The sequence below is a fragment of the Triticum aestivum genome, chromosome 3A, assembly GCF_018294505.1.
Source record: "Triticum aestivum cultivar Chinese Spring chromosome 3A, IWGSC CS RefSeq v2.1, whole genome shotgun sequence".
Taxonomy (NCBI): Eukaryota; Viridiplantae; Streptophyta; class Magnoliopsida; order Poales; family Poaceae; genus Triticum; species Triticum aestivum.
The window spans coordinates 743,977,446-743,989,282 of NC_057800.1; the positions used below are offsets into that span (position 1 = coordinate 743,977,446).

Here is an 11,837-nt window from a genome sequence, read left to right on the forward strand (position 1 = left end):
TCATTGTCCATTTGCCCAAATGTGATAGTCATACATTTTTCCTAATTGGGCTCCCAATTATCTGGGAATTCAGGATGAAATTGCACACATTAAAACCCTTCTAGCTGTACCTTTTGCAATGGGAATTATTGTTCTTGTTTCCTGGGCCATATGGACAAGGAATGATTTCATATTCAAAGGCAGAGACCTCAATCACATGTATTGATGGATAGTTAAAGATACGATACTTTTTATAAAACTGATGCATTTATTGATGTCAAGCACATCAAAACATTAAAAACATATGGCAAAAAGGAGTATGGTATTCTCCTAAAATAAAAAAAATGTGATCCATATCCCGAGATAAAAATGTGCCGCAGAGAGCACTAGGGATGCAAAATAGAGAAAAATGGGGCAAAAAAAATAAAAATACAGGCAAAGGCCTGCCGACATATCAGCACTGGAGGCCCTCTAAACAGAGAGATCCATATCAGCACCGGAGGATACTGTAGATCAAAACCTCCAAATAGTGCCAATAAATAAAGTTGCAGTCTTGTAAGTTCAAAGTGACAACTTGGTGACAACATACATAATCCAGGTTTAGCTAGTGAGATAGTTGACCAAGTACACACCAGTCACCTTAACCATGCATGTCGAATCGAAGAGGCACATACTACAGTGATGTTTGACTAGCTTACTAGCACAACACAAGAGGCCTTGGAAGGTACAACATGCTTGACCGGTGCATTGGCTGCATTTCCTAGGGACCTAAGCTGCAACACTATACCTGCATATAGAATCTGGACACTGAAAGAAACAACTTGAGTAGCAAACCAAGCAGAGAGAAATAGATACTGAAATACTGACAAACAAGTGATGAATGCTAAGCACAGAATACCTTCAGGGTTGATGGGGGGGTAGGCTCACGGCCACCCACTCGTCATTGCTAAAGGAGAGCTCCGCTGCCCCTTCTGGCAACACCAGTTCAGGATGGCATCGGTAGACCTGAATTTGGACAGTTGGCTTTGAGCAGCCGCATCCAGCACCAGTAACAGGCATCGCAGTTGCTGCTGTCGCCGCGTCGGCGCTTGGCTCTGTACTTGTTGCCGCAATGCTGCAAGTATTGGTTGGTAGTGCCGAGACCAACGGGAGCAACTTCTTCACCAAGTCCTTTATTTCAGCCGTAATGCTTTGTTCCGGAGTAGCTGGTTTATCATGTTGCACCTCAACAGATTGGATAGGATCGTCAAGAGCTTTTGTTTCAGCGACAGGAAGATGAATACCAGAGCCAACATAGTTATCTGTAAAATGGGCAAACCATATGAGTGGAAATATCAAGATAAATACAAAGAGAGGTAACACAATAATCGATGTCAAATACATGCAAATGTAAACTGGTAGCAGTATGTATATGTGCGACATGCACAATACGACCAATTTTAAAGTAGAGTTCATTGAGATTAATATGCTGTCCAAGAGAGGTTGTGCATTGAAGAGGACAAAATTAAGATATAGGAAGCAATTGAATAAAAGAGTATACTTTAAATACAATATACAAAGCAATATACACAGCACAATTTAAAGCATCGTATACGAGTAAAGTATATAGCAAAAGGGCAAAACAACAAAAGAATGGAAAAGGTCAAAATATTCACAGAAATTATCACCTAATGAATATACAAAATGTAAATATGGTAGAGATGACAACATTATTATTTATCACCATCATCTCAGAAGGATCACAACTGAAACCATGTGTTTTAGGTGGGGATCAATCCCATGATGACTTCACACAAGATGCAATCGACTCATGCCGAATGCCCAAATACCAACCAGTCTTGCTTGGTCCCACCAAAATAAGAAGTCTTACTTGATTTTGTGAAATATTGATTGTTTACATTCTTTATTATGTTTAGCAATGGGATCTCAGGTCAAATTTTATCAAATAACCTTAAATGTTAATGAGGTTAGCATTTTCATAGTGAAGGATATACGATACATGATAGAGTATGCATAGGCTAGTGGCATTAGGCTGTCATTTTATATTTTTTAGGGAATTTATGCTTTAGTGGTCGGGTTATAGGGTTAATAATGTGATACACTATCAAAATGTACCTGAGCTACACTGGTATCTAACACATACTCTATAATCTTAATGAACAAGAACGGGTTAAATAATATCCCTAACAACTTTTTTGGCAGATATTAAAAAAAGATACTGCAAAAAACTATGAAGCTTGATTTCAGGAATTTAAATTACTTATTGTGTCCGGAATGTTGAAAATCAAGCTCACCAACATGCATCTTTTTTTTGCTTCTTAAAATGTCTCCCTTGATTTGGCTGAACAGTCAATAAGATAGTCAAATTTGTAAATTCTCTTTAAATGAAGTCAGTGAATCAATTTTAATTTTACCCAGTTCTTGAATATTGAAATCCAAGGTGGGAGATAAACATGTTGACTAATAATACAGATAAAAGCCAATGGATGTTAATGCTGGTATATAAGTGAGGCCGTGCAAATTAAAACCATCCCATAAGAATTTAAAAAAAGGTGGAACTAACCAGCAGCATTTGCTCTGATGGTTTTGCTTCTTGAGTTAATGAGAGGAAGGCAACTCTTGCCGCAGTGGATTCTGCCTCCTTTTTTCTGCCGTAGTCTTGCGGACAGTCAAATGTTCGCCCAGCTATGGTCACTGTTGACTTGAACAGAGGTGCATGAGGTGGACCACTCAGAATGGTGTGATATGAAGGCAAACATTTGTGTATCTTCAGAGCATAATCTTGCAAATGAGACTTGTAAGGAAGTTGCGTTTCTGCAGTACAAAAAGTAGTGAGTACAACAGATATAGCAGAAACATGACAACGGCATGATCGATGGAATAAAAACAATTTTAGGTACAAGGGGATGCATGATATAACTACACAAGTAGTAAAGGACAATCAAGAATTCAAGATAACAGAAAAGAAAAAGGAAAGGATCAATTTCCAAGAATTTTTCTGTGTCAACAGATGTGCAAATGCTCTACTCATCATAAGCAGCCCGAATCCTAAGAGCAGATGCTGTGTGGACGTGCTAGCTGAACTAAAACTTCAGACAAACAGAGAACGAATTCATCAGGAAGAAAAAGAGCGAGGCATGTGGACCCCTAAAAGAGCGAGGGAATCAACAAAATGCACCTAATGTGGACCCCTAAAATCTTTGAACAAAATCTGAAGTCTCGGTGGGATTCCTTCCGACAAGAAGAAGCGCTGAGACCAGTTGCATAGTATAGTAGTGTAATAACAAAGAAGATGGAGTTGGCTCACCGGATCGGATAGATCGGATGCACCCTAACCCTAGCTAGGGAATGCATCTGGCGCATACACTCACCGGGGCCAGGGGAGGCGTGGGTGGAGCGGAGAGGCTCTCGAAGGCGGCCTTGGCGGCGAGGTCCAGCGCCTGCTTGACCGTGCGGGAGCCGGACCCGGGCCCGTCTGGCGAGCGGAACTCGGCGCCGTTGACGGCCACGGTGGCGCGGAACGTGGGCACGTGCTGCGGGCCCTCGCGCTGGTCGGTGTACTCCGGCTTCCCCCACCGCCGCTGCTGGCACAGATTGTGCAGCCTCTCCTTGAACGACATGGTCGCTGCTGCTCGAGGTCGAGGAGTGTAGGAATGGGTTGGAATGGGGATCGACTGCCGGGGCTGGAATCGAACAGGGGACGGGGATGGAATGGGGACGGGGATGGGGAGTGTCTCCTAGGGGCTCCGGTCGCTGCTTGGCTTGGCTTGGCTTCATTAATTGCCGCAGCCATTAATCTCTTGGAAGTTTGTTGACAGCGGTCTCACTGCTCAGCAGAGGTGTGGTGCAGTACATCATACAAGTAGGACAGGTGCGAATTCTATCTTATTTTTTCTTTTATTTTGAACAAGATGGACCCAGATCTGCATTAAGCGGTGGTGCAGTACATCATACAAGTAGGACTCCAAAGAAAAGGAGAATTACACACAAGTCACTGACTTTTACAAGAACACCCAAACGAGATAGAGAAGTGCAATTGGATGCCGCGTATCTAGCGTTAGGGTATCTCCAACGCCGCCACTCAAACCGTAGCGTATGAGGCAGCCTGGACGCCTTCAACCCTCCAAAACCGTCCATTTAATATCCGGGGATCGGTCCGGGTGTCCGAACTCCAATAAACCGACAGAAGGTTTATGGGCGTCCATACCTTCATATAGGCGTCTGACCTCTCGGATCCACACAAAAACCCTTGCCGCGCGTTTCGCTCCAGAGCAGACGTGATTGGACAACATGAATTGCAAATTTGATCGACACGACTGGACGGCTAACCGGTGCTGCTTCAGTGCGGACAACATGAAGCCTACTCCACCTCACTGCGCGTGGAAGCGACGCCGGTCAATCTAGCTATTTAAGCAGGGCAGCCTCATCGGCAGACCCTACATCCTATCCCTGGTCCGGGCACCACCACCTCTAATCTCATCCTCTCCTCTCGTCCTCACTCCACTCTACAGTGATGGGCAAGTTTGACAGTGGCTCCAAGTGGTTCTCGGCGACCGTACGTGGATCCTCGGGGTCGCTCATATCATGGAAGCGCCGCCCACACTCCCTGGGCCCGTAGTCGTCAACCACTTCGTCGGCAGCCACGATAAACACTATTAGGGAAAACCCTAGCGGTAGCGTGGGTCAAAGGCCTAGCAGTAGCTCGGGCCCCGCGTTAGTAGTAGGGCGCTACAGCTAACTTTTTGTAATAGTGGGGGTTTTAGCTCACGCTATTCTAAATAGCTGAAGCGTATGTTATTTCCCCACGCCACTAGTATTAGTGCGTATTTCATCTCCTTGCTTTTATACTATATTTTTATACACGGTTATATAATTTTTTATACAGTAGCAATGAAGAGGTTGTGTAAGAAACACATATTAGATTAAAGTGGACGGATCCAAGTGAGCAAGTTGAATTAGTAGGACGATGTGATGTTGGGATCCCAAGTATAACAACTCATCATCCGTAGTCATATAATAATTACTCCTCGTCATCATCCGTAGTCATATAACAACTCATCATCCATAGTCATATAATAATTACTCCTCGTCATCATCCTTAGTCATATAACAACTCATCATCCATAGTCAGATATATAATAACTCATCATCATTCTAGCACATAGCAAATAGTATGGCCTCCTCCTCATCATCTTAGTCATATAATAACTTATCATCCATAGTCATATAATAACTCACCATCAATATAGCACATGACAAGTTAACCAACATTAGCTAATGGTTATCATCCTAGGTAATGACTCACCATCATTCTAGCACATGACAAGTACTAGCTAGGACCTGCTTCTCTCTCTAGGTAAAATAGCATAAAACATGATAGCCCCTCCATCTCCATCATATCCTCGGTCCGGGCACCACCGCCTCTCATCTCATCCTCTCGTCTCATCGGCACTCCACTCCGCAGTGATGGGCAAGTCTGACAACAACTCCAATTGGTTCTTGGTCTCCATAGGTGGATCCCTGACCGGGGTCGTTCGTATCATGGCGCCGCCACCCACGCTCTCCGGCCCGTCGTCGTCAACAACTCCATCGGCAACCACGGTGAAGGAGGAGGTGGTGCTCTCCTCCACCTCCTCCTTCGACGAGCAGAAACAACCACACATCCTCGCCGAGGCCGCGTGCATGGACGAGGAGTTCATGGCGCGATGGTTCTCTTGATCGAGTGGTCGCGCTATGCATGTGGTCCAGCGTCGCCCTCGCTGTCGCGCAACCTCCATGTTGAGGAGGAGCCACCCTCGCTCGCAGCACAACGCTTCCAGGGCGTCCAAATCAGACATGGGCGGGCGGGAGAAGCATTTTTATAACATTTTTTGACACCTTGGCCTTTTTTACTTGGCATTTTTATATCTCCCCACACGGCCTGATTCCCCTGGCTTAGCTTTGCTTAATCCCTGCTGAGGAGAGGATGGTGTTGTTTTGTTTGGGGATGAGGGCATTTTTGTGATTTTCAACTTCCCTGTTTGGAATTTTAGCTTCACATTTAAAATTTTGGGGAGATTTTGGAGTTTACACATTTCCACATTTCCCCAAAACTTTCAAATGTTGTATTTCCAAGAAAAAATTAAGAAGAAAGTAGAAAATGATGGCACATGGTCCCCCCTCCTCTCCCTCACCGACCGACATCCTTCCCAACATGCCTGCAAGATCAATACCCCTCCATGTGCATTGTCTATGCACTCATGCAACCTCATAGGACCTCGTTCTCTCTAACCTACCACCAATGAAAAACACTTGCCATAATCGTTACCGGTGACTTTAGATAAGCCATGGAATAACACATATATTATTGTCGTTAACACCACCACATGTTGTGTGCATGAATGATTCTCCCGGTAGCCAAGTTATCCATCATCCACTAGATTATGAGTGAGGAGCTTGATTAACTAGTCTAGTGGAAGGTCTGTATCATCTTGCCGAAATGGTGCTACAAAGAGAGGGACATTACGGTTTCACTAGCCCCATGGAAAGTGACCCCAAAAAGGTAATTAGCTCTTAGTAGTTAACTAAATAATTATTACATTTATGAACCTATCCAATGAAAAAGATCTTTAACAAGCCAATCTACCCTAGTCTCGCGGATTACTCTTGGTGAAATCATTTAGGGGTTTTCCATTAAAAATCATTTAGGGTTAATTAAATTGGTAAGCTATTAACCTTACTTGGTTATGAAAAGCGTGGTAAAACTAGATATGTTGTATTCATGAAAAATATTATGGATCTATAAACTTTCATAATGCCTGAAAAAGTATGTGTAATATTGGCCATATAGGACAATGCATGAATTGCTAGATGCATTAAAGGATTAAAGCCATATAAAACTATCCAACACCAACATTTATTTGTTGTTATATTCTATTACGATGTCGATTGCAAAATGTTAGAGGCAGCCATGCATCTCAGGGTCAATTATTACAAACCCACTGGTTCTTTTAATTTCAAACAAGTAAATGATTGTGGCATTGATGACAATGTATAAACATATTGACCGAAGGGTTCTTAAGTGCCAAACAGTATGAATCCTATGTTTAATTCATATACAATGACTGTAAGATAAGTTTTTGGAGGCTAAACACAGTCCACTTTTATTAGTGAGAAGTACTCAAGATGTAGAAGATGACTCAAGCAGATTTGGTCCTCTTTCTCTGATGTGTTCTTAGAACCAATTCCTAACAATGTTCATCACGATGCAATGTAGGTCAGGAGGTTGAAGGAGCCATGGTTCTTGACCTTCAAAAGACCCAGAGTATGTTTAGGGAAGCAATGTGCCTCGCTCCCTTCCTTCAAAGATGAAGGAGCAAGAGAAGAACTGATTAGCCATAGCATTAATGTCCCTAATGATACTTCCATGCATGCCTCCGGTGCAATTCTTGATATCAATGATGACCTCTTTGCATTCCTAAGCAACCTCAACATGGGTGATAGAAAGATCAATGGCAAGGGCCAAAACCTCTTGGCAGGCCCAAGATTCCAGCGAAGCAAGGTCAATAATGCCCAAACACTTGATTGAAGAGAAACCCAAGTATGTGCTAGATGAATTCCTACAAATAGCACCGTAAGATCCTTCACTGGTAGTTGCTGAGAAATCCCCATCCACTTGAATCTTAGCAACGCTAGGAGGGGGAGGAATCCATCAAGGTAAGCGTGGATGTGTGAAGTAAATATGCCCTGGAGGCAATAATAAAGTTGTTATTTATATTTCCTTATATCATGATAAATGTTTATTATTCATGCTAGAATTGTATTAACCGGAAACTTAGTACATGTGTGAATACATAGACAAACAGAGTGTCACTAGTTTGCCTCTACTTGACCTAGCTCGTTGAATCAATGATGGTTATGTTTCCTAACCATAGACATGAGTTGTCATTTGATTAAACGAGAGCACATCATTAGAGAATGATGTGATTGACTTGACCCATCCGTTAGCTTAGCACGATGATCGTTTAGTTTGTTGATATTGCTTTCTCCATAACTTATACGTGTTCCTATGACTATGAGATCATGCAACTCCCGAATACCAGAGGAACACTTTGTGTGCTACCAAACGTCACAACGTAACTGGGTGATTATGAAGGTGCTCTACAGGTGTCTCCGATGGTGTTTGTTGAGTTGGCATAGATCGAGATTAGGATTTGTCACTCCGATTGTCGGAGAGGTATCTCTGGGCCCTCTCGGTAATGCACATCACTATAAGCCTTGCAAGCAATGTGACTAATGAGTTAGTTGCGGGATGATGCATTACGGAACGAGTAAAGAGACTTACCGGTAATGAGATTGAACTAGGTATTGAGATACCGACGATCGAATCTCGGGCAAGTAACATACTGATGACAAAGGGAACAACGTATATCGTTATGTGGTTTGACCGATAAAGATCTTCGTAGAATATGTAGGAACCAATATGAGCATCCAGGTTCCGCTATTGGTTATTGACCGTAGACGTGTCTCGGTCATGTCTACATAGTTCTCGAACCGGTAGGGTCCGCATGATTAACGTTTGGTGACGATCGGTATTACGAGTTTATTTGTTTTGATGTACCGAAGATAGTTCGGAGTCCCGGATGTGATCACGAACATGACGAGGAGTCTCGAAATGGTCGAGACATAAATATTGATATATTGGACGACTATAATCGGACACCAGATGAGTTCCGGGGGTCACCGGATATTTATCAGAGTGCCGGGGGGTTATCGGAACCCCCGGGGGAACTAATGGGCCAACATGGGCCTTGTGGGATAGAGAGGAGTGGGCCTAGGGCTGCCCCCCCCCCTTGGGAGTCCGAATTGGACAAGGAGGGGGGGCGGCGCCCCCTCTTTCCTCCCTCTCTCCCTCTCCTTCCTTTCCCCTTCCTCCTTCCTAGTTGGACTAGGAAAGGGGAGTCCTACTCCCACTAGGAGGAGGACTCCCCCCTCTCCTTGGCGTGCCCCAAGGCCGGCCGGCCTCCCCCTTGCTCCTTTATGTACAGGGGCAGGGAACACCCTAGAACACACAAGTTGGTCATTGATCTCTTTGCCGTGTGTGGTGCCCCCCTCCACCATAATCCACCTCGGTCATATCGTCGTAGTGCTTAGGCGAAGCCCTGCGCCGGTAGCTTCATCATCACCGCCATCACGCCGTCGTGCTGACGAAGCTCTACTGGATCGTGAGTTCGTGGGACGTCACCGAGCTGAACGTGTGCAGATCGCGGAGGTAATGTACGTTCGGTACTAGGATCGGTCGTCGTGAAGACGTACGACTACATCAACCGCGTTGTCATAACCCTTCCGCTTTCGGTCTACGAGGGTACGTGGACAACACTCTCCCCTCTCGTTGCTATGCATCACCATGATCTTCCGTGTGCGTAGGAATTTTTTTGAAATTACTACGTTCCCCAACAATGTGCCCCTTGGACTTGTGTGCAAGACACATGTTTTGGTTTACATGATGAAGTTTTTGATAAAATGATGAGCTGATTGTATACTTTGAAACACCTTCTTATGGAGCACTTTCCTTCTTGCATGCCAGATAGCCCATAGTGTTACTAGGATAGTTATGAAATAAGCCTATGGGAGAGCATCAATTAGGAAGAAAATCCATCTTCTAGCATAAGGTTCTTTGCATCCGATCATTACCTCCACCAAGTCTGGGTCTTCAAGGGTCCATACACACCGAGACATGTTGCACTCCAACAACGAGTGTCTCGAGGAATCTTCAGCACAACATAGGCCATAGTTTGTCTCCATTGACGTGCAATGATGATGGAGCAAATCAGTCGTGGGCAAAGACTGTTGGGCAAGCTTCCTTAAGAAGATTTTGATATTTGAGGAACCTGAGTCATCCACATACCAGTCCAATATTTCTTCTCACCCTACTAATTTGAAGTGTCTGCACGTTTTTCCAGCCACACTTCACGCCATAGTTTAGTTGCCACAAGCACTCAGTATGTCAGACAAATGGAAAACATGCCCTTCCAGTCAAAATTCCATGCCCAAAAAATCATCAATTTGCCTAGTGCAGAAAAAGAATTGAGAGAATCGTTTTAGTGTCGATGGCCAAAAATGTCTTGTGGTTTTTTTCACGGTTCCAGGTGGCAGCATTTTGCAAAATTAGCTCAGTAACTATCTGTGGGGATCAACAGCGATACTTGTGATGGCCCGCATGTTATAATCACGAGGAATCCAATTGTATCGCTATATCACCATGGTTTGTCCATTGCCGATCGACCTGATTAGACCCTGAGCAAAGGGTGTATCTTCCATCAAGGATTGACCACCATATCTGAGAGGGGGAGTTCCTCAACTGAGCTTGCAGGAGATCACATGATGGGAAATACCAAACCTTTAAAATTCTCGCACTTAAGGAGCTTGGATCAGTTAGAACTAGCCATGCCATGCCCACCGAGCCAATAGAGTAAGATTAAATAGCTCAATGTCTTGAAAACCTAGTCCCCCCATAAACTTTGGTTTAGTCATCACATCCTAGAATACCCAGCTGGTCTTTCTTTCATTGCTCTTGCCGCCCCATCAAAATTTGTGGATTAAAGCATTAATACGATAACGAGGCCACGCGACAACTTGAAACATGACATAGAATAGACTGTCACAACTCAGGATGCAAATTTTATAAGAACATCATTTCCTCCCATAGAGAGAAGCTTCTCCATCCATCCTTTAACTTGGCTCCACACTCTACCTTCCAAGAAAATCTCACATTGATATTTGGAAATATAACATACATAAATTACAATCTTTTGTTTCAATAAGAATATTATAGTAGGGGCAATTAATCCATGCCAATTTCTTTTCTTGGTGTATGTATGTGAAGGAGAACTATGTGTTGACTGAACTCGTACTAGTGAAAACCCATACTTTATAGTTTGGAACCATGGAGGGTTGCCCCCTTTTTTTGAAACTTTATGATTAATTTGGTGTAAATTGAATTTCTCTCAAAAAGCAACTGTGAAGCATCTTCAGGAGTAGTAGCTCGGCCCAAGCAGTATGATCATCCAGGAGATAAAGCCCAAGCAACAGATGTTCAACTGTGTTCCATGAGAAGCTGCGGACTAAATTTTAAGCCACAGCCTTTTTGACATGGAAAGAAGATCCATGAGGAGCGTGGCATGGCCCCGCATGTCGATGTTAGCCGCAACCACTACTGAATAACTGAGATGTACTACTACTTAGAAACATACTAGTGAAAGAATAGAAAGGACAAAATGGCGAAGGTAAATTGCTGTCATGTAACAATACCTGCATGCAGAGAAACGTGTTTCCCTGGCTTGATTCACATCATGTTTCATGTGGAGCACAGCGAGTCAGACAAGTGAGTGGCTAGCTAGCGTCCATGCATGGAGAGGGCAATACGCCAATATGGTGTCATACGTCCATGCACAGACGAGTCCAGTTGGAAGGTTTCAACAAGCGTGGCTCCCAATTAATCAAATCTTCTTTTTTTCTTAGGCTGAAGCTAGCTACAAAGGGAGGCTGTCAATATGGCGACTGATAGAGTTGCCCTAAGCCCAAGTATCTCTCTACTCTAGAGTATCCCGCGACATGGAGTTTTTTCTCCTGAATGAATAGTAAAATCACAAAAAATGGTAAATTTTTTTGAAATTTTTTACAACACACAATTTTGAATAGTCTATACTCCGGTGCAAAATTTCATGAAGAAGTAACATTCATTGCGCTCAGGAAAAAAAATCAGTACTATAAAATAACTCAGTTTTGAAGCATTTTAGGCTGCCTGTTTTATATTTTCCCAAAGCATCAGAAATGTAAGCTCTTCATGACAAAAAATTATACCTAGGGAGAACACCCAG

The 11,837-nt window shown here is 43.5% G+C and overlaps 1 long non-coding RNA gene across 1 annotated transcript; it reads right to left on the bottom strand.

Moving 5' to 3' along the window:
- Positions 1–343: 343 nt before the first annotated feature.
- LOC123059661 (uncharacterized) lies at positions 344–3,823 on the bottom strand. Its single transcript, XR_006427524.1, has 3 exons — positions 2,543–3,823; positions 878–1,280; positions 344–786 (listed from the first exon to the last, which is right to left on the bottom strand). It is a non-coding gene; the product is annotated as an uncharacterized lncRNA (long non-coding RNA).
- Between the last annotated feature and the right edge of the window lie 8,014 nt (positions 3,824–11,837).